This window comes from Alligator sinensis, unplaced genomic scaffold (assembly GCF_000455745.1).
Source record: "Alligator sinensis unplaced genomic scaffold, ASM45574v1 scaffold84_2, whole genome shotgun sequence".
NCBI lineage: Eukaryota > Metazoa > Chordata > Crocodylia > Alligatoridae > Alligator > Alligator sinensis.
This window is the reverse complement of record NW_005842247.1, coordinates 803914-822743: the sequence shown is the minus strand read 5'-3', so window position 1 is coordinate 822743 and position 18830 is coordinate 803914. Positions and strand designations below refer to the sequence as shown.

The 18830-nt window shown below is 40.7% G+C and overlaps 1 protein-coding gene across 1 annotated transcript in view; it reads right to left on the bottom strand.

Annotated features, from left to right (window-relative positions):
- Window positions 1–18470, bottom strand: part of MTUS2 (microtubule associated scaffold protein 2) — a 489087-nt gene extending 470617 nt beyond the window's left edge. Inside the window, exon 1 of the mRNA XM_025208710.1 lies at window positions 18397–18470. The gene's annotated coding sequence lies outside the window, so the exon portion shown is untranslated. The remainder of the gene's footprint in view (window positions 1–18396) is intronic.
- Between the last annotated feature and the right edge of the window lie 360 nt (window positions 18471–18830).

Below are 18830 nucleotides of genomic sequence, written 5' to 3'. Positions count from 1 at the left end.
ACACTTTTCCCCCAAGGGCAGGAGTGTTAAACAAAGCCTGTGGGCCAGATCCAGGGCATGGAGCTACACAATCTAGCCTATAGGTCTTAAACCAACCCTGCACATGGCATGCAGAGATGGTCTCATGCACAATGCCTTGTGCATTACACACAATACAGGGTGGCACCTATGCCAGACTGACCCTGAGCACTAGCTCTGGGGCTGGTCCAGATCAAGGTGTACTGGAGGCAGCTCACAGAGCTGCCCAGCAAGGCACTGAACGCAGCGCACATCCCATGCCAGCCCGTGCTGTAAGCAGTGCCCACAGCACTGGTCCAGCCTGCGTGTCGGGTGCCATCCACACTCCAGGGCTTGTGCCACCCTCAACATGTGGGGGACCCAGCACCATAGGCACTGCCCATTGCACAGGGGGCCAGCACAGGGCACGTGCTATATACAGCACTCCACCAGACAGCCCTGCATGTTGGCTCTGGCACACAGAGATGTCCTGGGCCCCAATCCTAACCACCTTGGAGCCAGTGTGCATGAAGTATGCACTCTTTGTGCCCCCTGGACTACAGGCAATGCTTATGGTGCCATGTCTGGCCCACACGCTGCCTGCAGTTCAAGTGCCAGAGTAGGGCTGGTAAATGCTGCCTGTAGCATGGGGAGTTGGCATGGGAAGCATACTGTGCATAGTGCCCCACCTGACCAGTCCTACCAACTGGCTCTGGTGCAGCCATATCCAGCCTGCAGGCTGGCCCAGAGACCCTCATCTAGTCTGAAGGTCTGGATAAGATTGACAACCCTGCCCTAGGGCAAGCAGGGTAAAGGGTTTGCTGCTGCTGCTGAGAGTAGAGGAAGTTCTTTTTACCAGGACCTGAGCTCCATGAAACACTGGAAAGGTTTCTGGGATGGATTGAAACAAATGGAGCACATATTAATTATAAAGATAGGTAGCTCTACATGCGTGCCTAGCTCATCTAGGGATTTATATCACAGAAAAAGACCTACTGTACACACATCTGTGATACTTATCAAATAGCCATTGCTTTAATGTTACAAAAATACTTTCTGAAACATAATGAACTCCATGCTGCATAAACAGGTGTTAAATGGCAAGTATGAAATTTCACACGATTCCACCAAAATAAAATAAATGATACAAGACTTCATTAAAACAGGAACGCTTGATTTTTTTACTCAAATTTATATACCCTGGAAGCGTAATATGTTAATGCATGCAGCAGTCAGTCAGGCAAACAAATCCAACAGCATAAAAATCCACAGCACACTTTGGTTTCTGCCTTTTTCAGGGGAAACAGATTTCTGGCTGGCTGAGATTGATGGATTACATACACTCACACATACAACTGGGCAAAGCAAATGGTTTAAATAAAATGAACAGGATGATTCTCTATGGAAAATATAGTCATCACCTCAGGCTAATTTTTCTCCTCTTATTTTTTTGTTGAAAACAAAATGTATAGCACTGGAGACAATTACATTCTGAATGATTTATGTGAACACATTTAAATGTTACTACAATCCACACTTTGCACTTCACCAGATCAATGGGTAAAACAGTTATTTTCACTTCTGGTTTGACTAATTCATTTGTTTGCAAGGTTTCCTACTTGATGAATCTGTAGTGCCTTTGATACAAATTTGATATATATCATATCTAAATGTTATATATTAAGTTTATATATAAATAAAAGACATAATACATGTGATATATTATATAATGCATTAAGCAATATATAAACATACATTATAATATAAGGTGTTATCAGTACGTTATACATTATTATAGACTAGCATGATATAATAAATGTCATATTAATATATAAAAATATACATAATTTAAAAAAATTCTCTCTTTCTTCCCCACTTACCACCCAATTCAGTTTTGTTGTAATACTTCTATATTGGCATAAACAGTAACACTATTTATAAACTCCATAGTCAGGCTATTTGAAGAGAAACTCAAATATGTTATGCCAGAATTCATTCACAGTTAACAGATAATGACAAACATTAATGACAGTAAAATTTACATTTCACCTAAGACCAAAGGATTTTTTTAATGTTTCTTTTTCTACAGTACAAAACTTAAGCATACAATGTTGTGTTTAAACAAAGGATTCCAAAACAGAAGTCTTGTTAGATCAGGAGAAGCATTTCCAAAAGCACATAAGTAGTCCAAGTCCTATTTACAATATGAGTGAGAAATCCTCTACACTGGGAAATAGAGACTGCAACAACTATTCCACACTAGCTCCCCATGTGGAAACTATTACTAGTGCAGAATGAATATATGTATGAGGAGCTCTAAAGTAAAATAGCTATTGAACGTTAAATTAACATGTTAACTTATTTCATAGTATCTCCTCATGAAGGGATGCCCTTGGTCACTTTGGCTAGGGACAGACATTACACATAAACCAGTTTAAGTGATCAGAAACTGGCTTAAACCTATAACAGAACAGACATTCAGTGCACATAAACCAGCTTCAAAATGGTCAAATCAGTTTAAGATAAACCTGAATGTAGTATCAGACTTAACTGATTTGGCTCAAACCAGTTTATGCAATGTCTGTCCCAGACCCCTTGCTGGTTTAAAGAATTCTCACTCACGTGGCCTGCTGGTGCCTGTAGATGCATCACGGTTTTAAAAAAAAATTTTTAAGTTAGCCTCAGATTTTGTAGCAATAAACATTCACTGCCTAGATAAGGAGATAGAATTATGCCCCACTACTCTTGACTACAAGAGTAAGGACTAAACATGGACTGTATGATGAGCTGAAATCTTAGTCCTATTGAAGTCAGAAGTAGTGCTACCTGGCTTCTTTATTTTAATTTTAGAAATAGATGTTGCTTGGCTGGTTAGCCCTAAAAAAAAAAACTTTAGGTGACTAGAAGATGACGATGATGACATCTGCTTGATTGAGGGAGGATATATTTATTCAGACTGCTTAAAACGATCTTCCTAGGGTGTTGTGTTGCTATCTATTTAGGAAAAGCAGCATATACATCTAATAAATAAATATTTTATAAACAACTAGGAAAAAAGATCTTCTTATAAATCCAAAGTTCTTTTGGCTTTTAATTAAGGGTGGGAAAAAAGCTCATGATTCAAACTGAGATCTCCAAGAAGACATAGGGAAGAAAGAAATTTTTCAAAGAGCAAAACCTAATTTTCTTTTTCTTTTGCTGATCATCTTGAAAGGACAGATTCTACAGCAAACTTGTATGCATATAATTTGCATTAAAATTTATAGCAACTCCTGCAAAACACCTATAGTGTCTGATTCTGTTTTGTTTGAAGGCCCAACCAGAGTAGGTTTTGGAGGGACATTTAAGCTCAGAGAACTCTCATCTCCATCAAGTAGCACTCCTAGAATGGTATCCCAAGCAGTTTACCTTTAAACAGCTAATAAGAGAGTAAGGAAAATCCTCTTCTATTTATTCTCGTGTGTTGCCTAAGACAAATTATGTACTCTGCTTATCTAACTAAGGTTAGAGGAATTTGAATGCTGTGGAAGTTAGTCAATATGCAGCTTACGTTTTCTAGTGTCATAATTTAGATGTCAAAAAAAGCATTAATTGCCAAGCAAGTACCTTGTAGAATTAGAGAAATCTCTTGACTGGTGATGCAAGTAAAAGCAGATATGAAAAGAAATCTGGGAGGTATGTAGCAGAGCTTGCCACTGCACAGCTACTGAATTTAAAAGTTGATCACTACTTCCATCATAAACCTTTGATTCCAGGAGTTTATACCGTTGTTATCATCACTGTCATTGTTAGGGGCTGGAAGGGACCTTACAGATCATCAGAATCAGCACCTCTGTACTTGGGCAGGAAAGACTTGTGGTCAGATGACCACAGCAAGATGGGCATCAAGACACTTTTTGAAGATCGCCAGGGTAGATGGCTGTACCACCTCTGGGGGGACCTGTTCCATACCCTCGGCACTAGACTTGTAAAGAAATTTGTCCTTATATCTAGCCTGACGCGATCCTCAATCAGTTTGTGCCCTGTATTTCTTATCCTTCCCTGGGGGGGCCTTGGTGAACAGATACTCCCCTAGGCCCTGATATACGCCCTTGATATACTTATAGGCTGCCACCAAGTCCCCTCTAAGTCTTCTCTTCTCCAGGCTGAACAGTCCCAAGTCTTTCAGCCTCTCCTTGTATGACTTGGTCTTAAAGCCTCTAATCATGTGTGTGGCCCTTTCTGAAATGCAGTGCCCAGAACTGGATGCAGAACTCCAGCTGTGGTCTCGCCAAGGCCAAATAGAGAGAGAAAATAACATCCTTAGTTTTGCTCAAGATGCCTCGGTAGATGCATGCCAGCATTTGATTAGCTCTGCCAACTACGGCATCGCATTGGTAGCTCAGATTCATTTTGTTGTCTATCACGACACCCAGGTCTCGCTCAGATGTGGTAGCAAGCGTAGCACTGCCAAGCCTGTAATTATGTTGTGGATTATTTCTCCCCACTTGGATGTACAGAAATCTCTGAGAGCTGTCACATGCCATAAAAGGTCTGATGTCAAACACATTTTATTTTCTTTACAAATTCTTTCAAAGTTACAGGAATTGCCTTTGGTTGTATTAAGTGGTCATCAAAACAAAGTGTCTACACTTTACAAAAAAAAGCCTAAGTGGGCTTCCTTTTTTTTTAAAAAGGACATGTTTAGAACAAAACCAATCCACACCAATCACAGATTCTATCTGAGTTTGAAGAACTAAGAAATGGTTTTGCTTTTGAGAAAAAAAGTTATTTAGCCAATTACTGCAATATTATTTTTTATTATATTATATATGGTGAAACAAGCACCAGAAAAATTTGATCACCAAAACAACAAACAGAAAAATATTACAAATAGGCACAATTTTCTAAACCATAAGCATCATTTTCCTAACTTGCTTTATTTAAATCCACTGTGCTCTTACACAGAACTATTGAAAACAATTATTGTAGCTAAGGTACGATTAATACCAAAAGTTTAAAATATGCAATGCAAAACAAGACAGGTCACGAAGGCTAACAAAGCCAGTTCTGATGCACAGTAATTAATGATAGCATCACAATGGAAATGATAAAGGGGAAGTAAACTCAAGAGATATTTGCCTTGAACTGCAAAAGAAACAAGATTTTTTTAAATGCTGGGTTTACCTAAAAACAAAAAGGATAAAATGGTAAGAAATATTATTACCAGTGTTTCAAGAAGTGTATTACAAGCAGTGGTGATTAGAAGACTATATCATGTAAATAAATAAATAAATAAATAAAGTGCTTGAGGTTTACTACAAATAAGCTGTATTATTCATGGGACTTCAGTGGGCATAATTCTATACAAGTCACCAATTAAAACATTCCCTAGGCACAAACAGCAATGTAAAATGCAATGCAGTGGATGAACCTGTATGGTGCACCACTCATTTCTGTGCCTCAGTTTTCCCCTCTCCCTCTTTTTCTTGCCTGTTTTAACTGTAAGCTCTTTAGGAAAGAGACTCTTCATGATGCGTTTGTACAATGCCTAGTACAGTGATGCCCAACACTGATTTAGGACTGGTAGGAGTAGCTGTCATACACGTTAATTCAATAATACAACAGCATCCTTATCATCCTCATTTGGGCAAGTCACCTACCTTTAAGTGACTATATGTTAAATAAGGACAATGATGCCTACCTCTTCATGCCACTTGGAGATCACAATGTAAAAAAAACCACAACCAAAAACTAAACCACCAGTAGGTGCTGTATCTGCAACGAGTACCTGCTATTAACCTAGAGCACAATTAGTAGTAGTAGGTATCGGTCTGTCTTGTGAGACAATAGATTTATGGCGAGTGAGACATCAACTTGCTGAACATAATCCTCACTTGAAAGATAAAGCGAAGCTGGAATGACCTCTCCAGGAAGGAAGCTTTATAACAAACCAACAGGACCCTACATGACAATTTCAACAAATATGCAGGGCACTACAGAATGATCATGTAAAGAGGAAAGTAGCAAAATCAAAACTGGAAGAAAATTCCTACAGTGTTTTATACCAATACCAAAGGAGTCCCCTATTGGGCATGACCTTGACAGAGAAGTATGGGTCAAGCTGAACAGACTGAGATCTGAATACAAGTGCTCAAAACAACACTTCACAAGATGAACATTTTGGACAGCTCCCTGTGTGATTGTAGTATCCAACAAATAGCACAGCACTTAATCAAAAGCTGCAATCTTTACAAATGCCCAGATGAAGCAGATGGAATCTGTCTATGAGCAATAATACCACACAATGGCTGCTCATAGATTTGGAAGTTGCTATCTGATGCCATACAAAGGAGAAGTGTAAAAAGGAGAGAATGATCACAAAGTTTGATCTCTCTCAAGCTTTCCTGATCCATGCACTGTTGTTACCCAAATTGAAACTGTGGAATACGAAAGATTTAGGTTTGCAGTGCTGTGCACATGACAAACTAATTTAAAGTTAAATTTTAAAACACATGCTCCTAAAAGTGTCCACAACATGTTATAAGCATAAAAACAATTTCCACACCTACACAGTGATAAGCCTAATGATGATTTTGCTTATGCATATAATTGTTAATATCACAAGGCCCACCAGGATATATTAATTGGAAAACAACCCTTCCCATGTATAAAACTGCCTGAATGAAAAAAAAGCCCTCTATACTTATGCAAGTGTGATGGGTGATATTTCTGTGTTAATTGTGTTCATGGTGCTACAGTATAGTGTGAATTGGTTCATCTCTTTTGCCTGTGCACACAGAATGGTGGGTTAAGTGCCAGGTCTGGCAAAGTGCAGAATGAGATCAAATGAACTTTTAGCATTAATACCATCTTGAACAGCTTTGTTGAGAGGAGGATGTAAACATGACATAGGGGAGCAGGGTGGAAAAAAGCAGTGTGGCAATTCCTGACCAAAAGAGTCTGGAGACTGCAAGAACTGGATGAGCTTTGGGGGCCTGGATATATTGGAAAGGGAGCGGCTGAGTATCTCTGGGGATGCTCAGGGCTGTATGGGCTGGACTGGGGGCAGAGGAACTATCGAATCCCTTTGGTGGGGGTAGAAAACCTCTGGGTGGGTGGCCTTTGCCCTTATAAATACTGTTGCTAAAGAAACTGTCTACTGTGCTACCTGGAACTAAAAAATATTATGTCAGAACAAATGGAGAACAACTAAACATCTCTACCCTTTCTCGCACTACATCAGTGGCTGTGACAAATGGTAGCATAATAGTGCCATTTTATTGTGGCAAAAATCTATTTGATTTGTGATTGGAGAGCTTGGGCACCCTGGAGCTGTCTATCTTCTCCAGCCGTACCGGGCAGGTGTTCCAGAAGCTTGAGGGGCCCAATCCTGAGCAATCTAGGAATTCCTATGCAGGATTTGGCCCTTCAAGACTCAGGAGCACCTGCTCATCTTACAGGGGAAATCCCTGGGGAATCTTAGGGCATCTCTCTGTAAATTGGGAAAGTCAGGAATCCGCACCTAGGGAGGCCCACCCCAGGATCTACAGGAGCACATCTCTGTAAGCACGGAAAGCCCATACAGTTCAGAGCATGAAAACTCAGAACCCAGAGAATTCCCAATGCCTTGTGCCTCCATGCCCAGACCCACACAGCCCCATGACTCCACACTGGGACCTGTGCTGGGTTCCATGTCAACCTGTGCTTTGTGCAGAGGCACAGGTCAATGCAGATCCCAGCAAAGGGGGACAGAGTAGCGTGTAACTTGAGGAATCCACACTGGTCCATGCCTCTATGCCAGGACCTGCACAGACCCATGCCTCTGTGTGAAGCACAGGTTGGCATGGGACCCAGCACAGGTCCCAGCAGGGAGGTAGGTGCACCAGGGATTCCCCAGGTCCCATGCTACCCTGTGTCAACATGTGCCTCTGCTTGAGACACAGGTCAGTGCAGATCCCAGCAAAGAGGCATGGGGCAGTGAGGGACACAGGTAATCCCTGGGCAAGGGCAACATGTCTCCAAATAAAGCAGATCAGCTGTGGTGGGATGTGTCTCACCACACCCAAGCCACTTTGTTTGGTGATGTCTGTTTGTTCAAAGCCCAGACAAGACTGCAGGGGTTCTAAGCAAGCTGCCCCCTGGAGGGCACTCTGTGACAGCAAGTTTGAAAAGCATTAGTAATCATTTTCTCAGGGGATAGGGATCAGAGGTTTGGAAACAGAGGAAATAGGGGCATGGCCTTCTACATCCAAAATTGACCAAAATCTACAATGGCCAAGTTCTTGTAGCAGGGATGAACTATAGTGTTAAAGGATAAGGTCAAAGATGAATTCAGCAAGGAAATATGGCAACTATACATTCAAAATGTGTTATATGAACTGCATGCAGTATATCGTTAGGTAACCCCCCCAGTTTAACCAAACACATCTGGTTCTACTGTGTAGATATATCAAATTGCAAAAGTATGTGGGTAGCCAGCATATACCTATGCATTTCCACCATGCATGATTTACCTGTTAGAGATATTCATTTTGGAGTTTTAACACTGCTGCCCATCATCATAGTGTCTGAGAACCTTCCACATAAAATTAACAGCAATAGCACAGTCGTAAGAGGCAACTTGCTGTCCTTACCACTTCTCTCTCATGAGGTTTGAACCTTGAGTCAAATGGAGTGTGAAAAGAAAACAGCAGCTGAACTTGCCTCATTGAAGCTTAAAAAGTATCTGCATTTATCAGTGGAGTTGTGACTATCAGAGCAGGGAAGGAGTCAGCAGCAACACCGAATGAGGACAAAATGCCAATATCTTTCTGGTTTGTTGGTTTGAGAAAATTGTAGAGAATCTGAGGCAATAAAAACAGTTTAATAACTTCAAAAACATTTTATTTCGATTTGGATATTTTTTTAAAGTAGGGGTAGTTTAAAATGCCTTGCGCTCTTACTAAATACCACTTATCGGATCAGCATCGGCTGATATGTTTGGTTAATCATCAGCTATTGGTATCGGCCAAGAAAATCTTTATCAGTGCACCCCTATTGAAAAGTAAACTAGTACCTGGGAACTAGCAGTGGGAAGTTGCAGCTGCACTAGGGCTGCCAGGAAGTAGAGTCCAGCTGCCACACTGCCCCAGACCCACTGTGTGCCCAGGGACAGTAGGACCAGTCACACGTGCCACGTCTGAAGCTGCCCCCTATGCCTGGGCTAGGTAGGACTGAAGGACCCACAGCAGGTCAGATAAAATCCCTTGGCAGGTTGTATTTTGCCCACCCCTGCTTTACAGCATGTGTGTGAAGGTAAGATTATAATTTCACGTGGTCTACAGATAACATACTGGTAAATAATAAATAAATGAAATATAATTGTAAATAGCAAATAAACATGGCCTTATGTTGTCTTCTAAATAGTATTCTTACTTAACCATCCATCTCAAAAGTGAATGAATGCTAACCAATCTTCTCTTATAGGACAGAATTTCATTTACTCCGGTGACCCAAATCATTGAAATGGTCATCAATATTCTCCTGAGACACCAAGTAATCCATTACAGAATTCTGCTCTGATATTCCACAGCAAGCAGCTCAGTTCACATGAATCAATTAATCTATGTTTACTTATGTGTTTCCCACCCATAACAGCGCAGATTTTGTAAACTGCTTTGGAAATTAAATCTAGATGTTAAGCTCAGAACTTTCAACATGTGAGCTGAAAGAATTCAGTAGTGACATATGGACATTTCATTCCCTGGGTACAGAAAGGAACAATATATTCAGCTCAGGTTTTCTGTTGTAAGTGTTTCCCTAACACATGGGCTCCTCAGCTCTGCCCACCTATGTAGCATAAATCTTGGTAAATCAAATGGACTCAAGTCATAGAAGAAATATGACTGCAGTTAACAAAAGTGAAAATGTCTTAAAATATGTTTATAAAAGTTTGAAATCAAGGTCATAGGTCCACCCAAAGCCTAATGGCCCATCAGGCTAATATGGTTACATACAGAACTAATATGTAATACCACACTATACATAGACTTGCCAGGTGTTGATTTTTACCAATAAATATTATCACCTGTCACAAGACCAACAGAAAAAATATTTCCATCGGTAATCATCAAAATTTATAGAAAGGAGATGTTAAAAAAAATCTGTGACAGGGGTAAGGAAATCTGGGGCAGGGGGGCACCCTTGTTCCAGAGCCACACTTATACCAGCTCTAGTTAGGTCATATAAGATTCACAGAATGCAATCATTTTTTTTGGTGATGCTTGTAACAGTGTGCAGGGTCTGTCACTTGACAGAAGAATTCAGCACTTTCCTGTTGACCCAGCCATTAGCGCTTCCACAAATAATGAACAAATTCATTATCTGAACGGGTGTGGGCACACCCTTTCAAAAGGGCAGCAGCTGGTACGTTCTAATTACTGTGTGTGAATGAACACAGAACAATTCAAAAGCGACAAACCCACTCTAACACTCCTTCATCTTGAGGTAGCCTATATTTGAATTGCTTGAACATTCATTTTCAGGTTGTTTAGTAAGTTAAATTTACCAACCCTACATGTTCAAAAAATCATGAGACTGGCTTAATCAGAAGATTTTTCTTAAAGATTTTTTTGAGCTTTTTTAAATCTTCAGGATGTATCTGGGTCAAGTTTTCAAAAATCTCCCCCCACCCCCCTGCCCAAACCATGAGGCCTAGACAATTTGTTATGATAACTGAGATATACACAGACAAATATAACTACAGGTGAGAAGTCTACTAAATATCACAGGACTCATGGACTAACTGCAAGAGTTGGCAAGAATTATGTACTGTTCGTCTTTTTTTTTTTTTTTTTTAAATCACTGCCCATGGGAAAAAAGCCAGTTTGTAGGCATCAAGTTGGAACAAGTTAGGGCTCAGCCATTTTTTGTTTGAAGGAGAAAGGTTTAGGCCCCGGCTCACAGGTTCAAAACAGCCCTCTGTTTTCTCACAGGGAAAGGGATCACATATGAATTTTCTTTCTTAGCTTTGACTAATCCATAGCCAAAATCTCTAAGCAAGTATAAACTCTCCATGTTGAGAGTATTTTTCTATTTATAGATGTGTATAGTTCTGTTAAAATATGTAAACAGCACATTGAAAATATCATTCAGTCATTGCCATCAATTTAACAGCAAGGTAACTCAATCTCTGAAGAGAGGCCTAAGGGTAAAAATGTATAATCGAGACATTTTTAGGCTATAAAAATATAAGAAAACATGATAATTGTTTCTGGTTTGCTATTCTAACACAATAAACTGAAATTTTGCAAGATGTTAGGAGGAAGGAGGAGATACATTTTTAGATCAAGCAGGTTTTTTTTGCTTAGAAACATAGCTGCATGCTATGGTTGTACACAGTAATTCTTTAAGCAGATGTCAAGAGAATAATAAATTAGAACTTTCAGCTTCCCTTATACAAAATGAACGGCACTAATTCTAAATGTGTTAAGTGCTGGTGAGTCATGGGCAAGGAAACGCTTGCTTCCTGGTGGCGTTGGTGAACCATGGGCAAGGAAGTGCTTAAAAACTCAATTACAGTAGTTAGTCTAAGTTGGTCTTAGTCTCAAACCTGTGACTAACAACCCCATAAAGAAGCATGTACCTTCTAAAACCTGTCTCAACTGTCTGACCTGCAACAGCCATCTTGAAATACAAAATGAGAAAATAAAATAAAAGAACATGCAGAAAAGCGTATCTGCAGCTAACAGATAGGAAATTAATTTCTACAGAGAGAGATCCATATTTGCCTGTCTTGCACATCTAGGAGCTCCTCTTGCTCATACGGTAGTAAGGTGATATTTTGTCCATAACTCAGGGACAAATCATACTTCTCAGATAACACAGAAAAAGACACCTCCATGCAACTGGATCTCCCTATTCCCATCCAGAATCGCTTCCCCTTCTTCACATGCCACTTCTCCCAGACTCTCTGTAGACAGAGAATGCCCCAAGCTTCTAAAAATCTGTGTATGGAAAGCAGTAGGAGTGTTCCAGCCATGAAGGTATGGACAGGCTAGAACAGACATCTCATATAAATATTGTTCCCAGCAGACAATTCAAAGGAGGTAAAGTTCATTGTGTTCTGTGACAATCCCATAAAGCAGAGAGACTAGGGAACCCTTGCAATATGTTTGCAATTGAGCTTCATGGAAAGCCATGAAGACACAGGTCCGTGGAGCTCTGAGCCCACTTGGGGACACCCAGTCTCTCCTGGTATGCCAAATTGCTACCATAAATCGTTGGGATTTGAGAACAAGTTCCCAGTTTGACTGTGAGAAACCATATCTGCCGTCACCTCTCTATGGAAGAACAATTGTTTTTAAAATGTATTTTACAGGAACACACAACTGCCCAAATGAAGACTAGGGTCACTGTACTGGACAGAATATAAACTTACAGCAAAAGACAGTTCCTGTCCCAAAGAGCTTACAATACAAATAACATACACAATCAATCAGTGTCAAATATGCATACCTGCCTACTATGAATTTGCTTCCTCACAGTAAGCGATACTAACCAATCCTCTCTCCTCCTCTGTCCAGGTGCCTCATCCATCTTGCACCATAGTCATCCCATCCTGTTTACCCTATAGATACAGATGTACCTGTGTGAGTCTTAAAAGCCATGACCTCTCCTGACCATTTACCTCAGGCACAACTCCAGCAGCAATTCCTTCACTAAAGAGCAAGGGCAGGGAGGCTTTTACCTCCCTGGGGGAATCAAGTAGAGGGTGGACCACACAATTTTTGTCTCTGTTTCTAAGAATACAATCTGTATTCTTCAGCTATTGCTGAGTCTGCATACTGAGTGAATTAGGTAGTATGTATTACCAATACAACATGATGTCATCCTTAAAGCTTACTATGAAAAAAAACTATATGAAGTTAGCACTTATGGAAGATGACAAACTGACAACCACCATTTATTATGGGCCCATCAGAAAAGCACAGCAGATCACCCCTCATCTGGATCTGCTCCATCTCACACAGAGAGATGGTGACCTGACATTGTTTCTGTGCAAAACCAGTGAGGGACAGGGAAAAGAGACAGGGACAGGGCTGGTGAATATAAGGCACTCCTCTCCACAAAAGCCCTACATTGAAAAACTTGCAGAGAGCCGTTTACCAGGTTGTACCTTATTTAAGCCCAATGGCCTTCAGGTACCCATACACTTTTGTCCACTACCTCAATCAAGACAACCATAGGATGAAAATCTCCTGAGGCCAAAGTAGGAACCCAGGAGTCTGAGCTGGCACAGTAACTCTACAAGGATCCTGTAAGCTGGTAATCTCTTGAGGACAAGACTGCCATCAATTTTGTATGGAGGCAGCCACCCAAACATCCAGAATTATTCAAGAAAAGCTTGGTAAGGCATCTGATAGCTGCTGCTGCTTCTAAGCGTGGGGGTGGGGGGAAATGGTGCCTGATGTCTCGCTTGTGTCACCATAAAAAATGTTTGTGGTGGCACAAATGGCAAGTTAATAAACATCACTACCCTCTGTCACACCACATTAAAGGAAAATCAGTGGTGCGACAAAAAGCAGTAATAGACTCTGCTGCTTTATTACACTAGATGTCTATTAGCTCTGTGGCAGGACAGTAGAGCAGCCTGAGCTGCTGCTCCTCTCCAGCCAGCCCAGGCAGGTGCTCTAGGGCCCCTAGAGGCAGGTGCTCTAGGGGCTCTTCAAGCCCCCAAAGCAGCAGCCTACCTTCCCTGCTTACAGAGGCACCCCAGGAATCTGCAGTGCTTCTCCATAAGCAGGAAGTCAGAGCTCCCTGCTCAGCCAGACCCATCCCCTACAGTTACAGGAATAAGTCTGGTTAAGTGGGAAAGCTCCACTTTCTTCATGCAGCCAGACCTGCTCCACAGTGATTTTGGGGGATGAGTCTGGCTGAGCAAGGAAAAGCCCTTCCTCTCTCACCTAGTTCCACTCTCCAGCAATCATGGGGACGAGTCTGGCTGAGTGGGGAGATCATACTGCCACCTGTCCTCTGCGATCAAGGGCAGAACAAAAGACTACCTGTGTTTTGTCTAATGAAGCAGATCAGCTATGCTATAACACATAGCAACACAACTGATCCACTTCATTTGGTGAAGTCTATTTCTAACCTGAGGGCCCTTCCAGTGTTTTTGAGTAAGGGGGAGGAGGGGCTGGGGAAAATGAGGGTGAAGGTTAATGGTGCCCCAGAAAACTAGTGCAGTCCAGGCAGCAGTCTACTGACCTCAGTGACCTAGACTACAAGCTTCAAACACCTGTCCTGCTAATGTGCTTCAGCCACTCAGAAAGAGTTAAGGGAATGCATGTTAGTGAGGTTTAAGCCAAGCTTAACTTTGCCTTGTGGGTTTCTGAAAAAACACTCTGTTTGAGTGCGAGTACATGGACAGGGTTTTTGTTGGGGGAGGAGGGTTGGTTTTTTGGAGGTATGTTATATAATGTATTTTGGACCAGTCTTAGCTACAAAAACAAAACACAATATGATCTGCTACATCCCTTTCCTAATTCCACAATTTGCATTCCTTTTTATTGCTATATCCTTTATGTGCAAGAGACCAATGAACAAGTGTAAAAATTTGTCATCAAAACATGATACTGTTGAAATCCATTTTATGAAACAATACAGAATGTCAAGAAAGAAACAAAAATCTGAAGAAATTATGCAAAGAATAAATGTATCCATTTGAAAAATTCCCCATAAGCAGTTCCTAAAATGTATCACAATGCCTCCTTTTAAATGATCTACAGTAGCTACTGTGCCGACCTATTACCTTGGTACAAGCTCACAAGAAGAAAAAAAAAGTCAATAACCTAAACCTTTACATTTATTTCATTCAAATCCAAAAAAAATAAAATAATGGACTGGATGGTATTCCAAAGCAAAGCAAGTATTTTTAGTACAACACAGGAGACTCAAGGTGAATTTTTTGCCTTGTACCAATTATAGTTCTATCAAGCCAAATGTTATTAATGCCATAAGGACTAACATCCTAATCATATGAGAATAAATACAATAACAAAATGTAATCTGCTCTTTGTTCACAGTGTAGACATACAATACTTCTCTCTGGGTTTGATGCTTCTCAGCTTCTATCCAGAGTACTGTTTGCCAAATCCGCACACAGAAAATAATCTTATTTTGCAGCAGTATGGGCCAGCGCTGGTTAAATATAATAGTGTTTTCATCAAGTAGTAATAGTAGTAAAAAAAGAAGGCAGTGCAGCTAACAGTGAACACCAATTTCACCGACCTCATTTGTTTAATGGAACTAAAACACTGAGAGCCCATGTGTCCCATGAAGCCAGAAAGCAGCTCCTCACTAATTAGCATCAGAGCCACATACCTGGGGAGGCGCTAAGCTGAACTGATTGTAAAAAATGAAACAACACTAATTGAAATAGAAATGATCATTCTCAGTGTCAAGCTTGGCACCATAAAATTAGATAAGAGAACTGATATGGAACAGGAAATCCATGAAACAATGAAAGCTGCATAAACCACAGTTTGCTAAGAGTTCCATTACGGTGTCGAGTAAAACATTTTCTTCTCAAATCTGTTTGTAAGAAGCATTTTACTTCACTCAGTGAAGAAATCACAAGAGAGCAGCAATTACGAAAAAACTGCAGCAGCTGAGCTTTTCAGAACACCACTCTTGTGCATCTCCTTCCCAGCAGAATATCCCTATAGGGAAAACCTGATACCTCCTTGACATTACTGTTCTTTCCATTGTGGCTCAATCAGTTGGGTATTTCTCAGAGGAACAATAACGATACGACAGAGAAATATTCTATCTTTACGTGATGAGATGGTGCCTTACAAAAACCAACAGCTGCATTTGATTTACTGCACGTTATTCCACAGTGTCTGTGTTTTCTCCCAGTCTTAATTTTGTAGTACAAAGTAGCTCTGTAATAAAATGATAATTTGCATAGCCAAGTACAGACTCATCTTCACCACATTTACATTGGGATCAAAATGCTATACTGCAAAGGGCTGAGAACGGTATGTCAGATTTCAGTCTTGCTATTAAATCTTAATATTTCCTGAGGGGTTTGTAGAGCTAATTCTGCCACGTTTCTGGCAAAGCACAAACCATAGTATATTAGGAAGAATCAGATTTTTTTTAATGTGCAGATTAGTCTGATTTGCATCTTTATCAGAGTTTTTAAATCATTTTGTTTGGAAACATAAGAGAAAAAGATAAACCTCTGTACTAAGCCAAGATAAATACACATCACAATGTCACAAAAACTAAAACTCTTAACATTCCTTCAAAGGCAGGCTAAACCACTACCCCATCATTTCAGTTTGTTTCCTGCAGGTTCTTTAAAAATGTTCCATTTTTCCTTTTGTCTTTTATTTTTAAACTTCACCACAGAAATATGTTCAAACTCCACTACAAGCTTTATCAGATTTTAAGGAGAGTGTACTTTCTAAGAGAACACGCTGTCCCACATTTATCACAGCTACTAGCAGAAAGTGAATTATTAATTCTCCTGCCTGTTATTTTAATCCCTAGTTCCAGTACCAAGTAGTGCAGTTAAATATATCAAAAGTAACATGTAATGTGGTCGTTGCACATTTAAAAATGCCACACTTGCATGCTACAATTATGGATATTGTACATGTATAGCTTTGGCTATTTTTGGAATCTATACTAAAGTCTACATATGCCACTGCATATAGAATTCCTATGATGGTCTTGAATACCACAATGTCTTTATTTTTTATTACTAATCGCTGGAATTAATGATCAGTTTAGAGAAAAAAAGAATCATGCCTGAATACAGAATACATCAATTAATGCCATATACTGCAGGACAAGCTATAGATACAAATTCCCAAAAAGACAAAATGGAACTGGGGGAGGGTACAGAAAGGTTCAACAATTATATTACTATCAAAGGATACCAGTATAAACTGTTACTATGCAACTGTTACAGCTACATGACTCTATAGCAATAGAGCAAAACTGCTCCAGCTTTAACTCTGCTTCATTTAGGCCTCTGGCATGCGTTAAACTTGAGATGCATTTAACCAGTTAATCATGTCTTAAGCTGTTACCTGCCCACATGTTAATGCAATGCAATGGCATGACAAAACAAGGAATAAACCACAAAGTTGTTAAACAAAATGTATAATAATTTTGTGGCCGATTCTTATTACACCATTAACTGATCATGTGGCCAGGCTGGGACTCCCAGTCGCAGGGTATGACTCCATTGCCAGGAACCCCACCAGCTGATCTGGGCTCTCAGGCATGCCCCTGTGGCTGGAAGTCTGGATCAGTTGATGGGGCTCCCAGGAATGGGAAGGGAGGGGGGGCAGGGACAAGCTGCTTGACTTCACTATACCACTTACCTCCCCACTGCCTGCCCCCTGCAGCAGCAAGGGAGGATGAATTAAAGACAACCCTCCAATAATTAGATTCCAAGCATGGAAAATTATAACACATTTATAAATTTTCCATGTATAAAATCAAATTATTGGGGGTTCATCTTAAATTAAGGGTCATCTTAGATGTGAATAAACACACTAATAGACCAATTCTTTAGTTGCAAAGAACTCAGAAAGACCACAACATGTCAGAACAGTTTTAACACTATGGATTCCTATTTGAAACCTGGAGTTTCTCTTGTGAATCATGTTTGCTCACTTAACAGCACTAACAATGTGACACCCAGCAACACCCCTGAAAGGATCTGAAGGCACTCCCGGGTGCTGCAGCACCCTGGTTGAGAATCAGTCACTTAAAGGCTTCCTCACCTTGTCTATGCTACTTATTTCTTCTACCCATGTCCAAGAAACTGCTCCCTCCTGTTCTGTACTTTTTCTACATCCAGGTTTTGAAGCCCTAACCAAGTGTACGTTGTTTGATTTTGCACCTATTCAAAAGACAAAATACTAAAAAAGGTTTATTGTTCATATTATCTACACATATCAGAATCATTTGATGGGGTTTCTTCCCCATGTACATACCCACTGTCTACAAGGTCTACCAGCCAAATACACATGCTATCATTAGTCCATACAGCAGACATGTTTCGTGACTAGGGAAAAAAGTAATGAATAAAGGACATGTATAAAGAGGGGCTGAAATGGCAAAGACACGAGTAGAAAGCCCACGGGGCCTCCCTGTCCAAACAGACCAGTAGGCTTCAGTATACAAAACAAGAGGAGGAAGGGACATGAAAGAGCCTACAAAATCAGAAATACCTGAGCTATCTTGCAAGAAAATACAAAACAGCATTGAGGGTTCCTCATAGCAATAGGCTGGCATTCTCATGGACTTTCTTCAAAGCAAGTGGTGAAAGCCCAATCAAGACATCCAAGCCAGCTGCAAATGCCAATCAACTAGAGTTCTGGCTACCTGAACTACTGGGTCACTGACTGAACTCACCCAAACTTTTGCTTTTGTTCTCAAAGATGTTGTGCAGAATGCAGCAAGCAAGCGAAGTCCTGGGCAGGTGCTGCTCAGCTGCCTCCAAGTGCCTCCAATACCAAGTGTATGCCACATGAATTCATCTGCCCAAAGGCACATTCAAGAGCGGCTGTTCAGGTAACAGTTACACAGTTCCTTTCTGTTATCAAGATACCCAGCAAAAGGCTTCAGATGAGCTGCAGCAGCAATAGAAAAGCAGGGTCAGCGTAATAGCAGAGGGATGCCTACACTGTTCAGGCTCCAAGCAGTTCTGACAGACCCCTGCCACTCACATCAGCAAGACAGAGTTGCTGAAAATTCTCACATCCTGCATTTTTCCAGACCACCCTGCAGCAGTGTGCAGGACTCTCCCACATCGTCCAGTACAATGTGGGGAAACCTTCCTGCTTCTG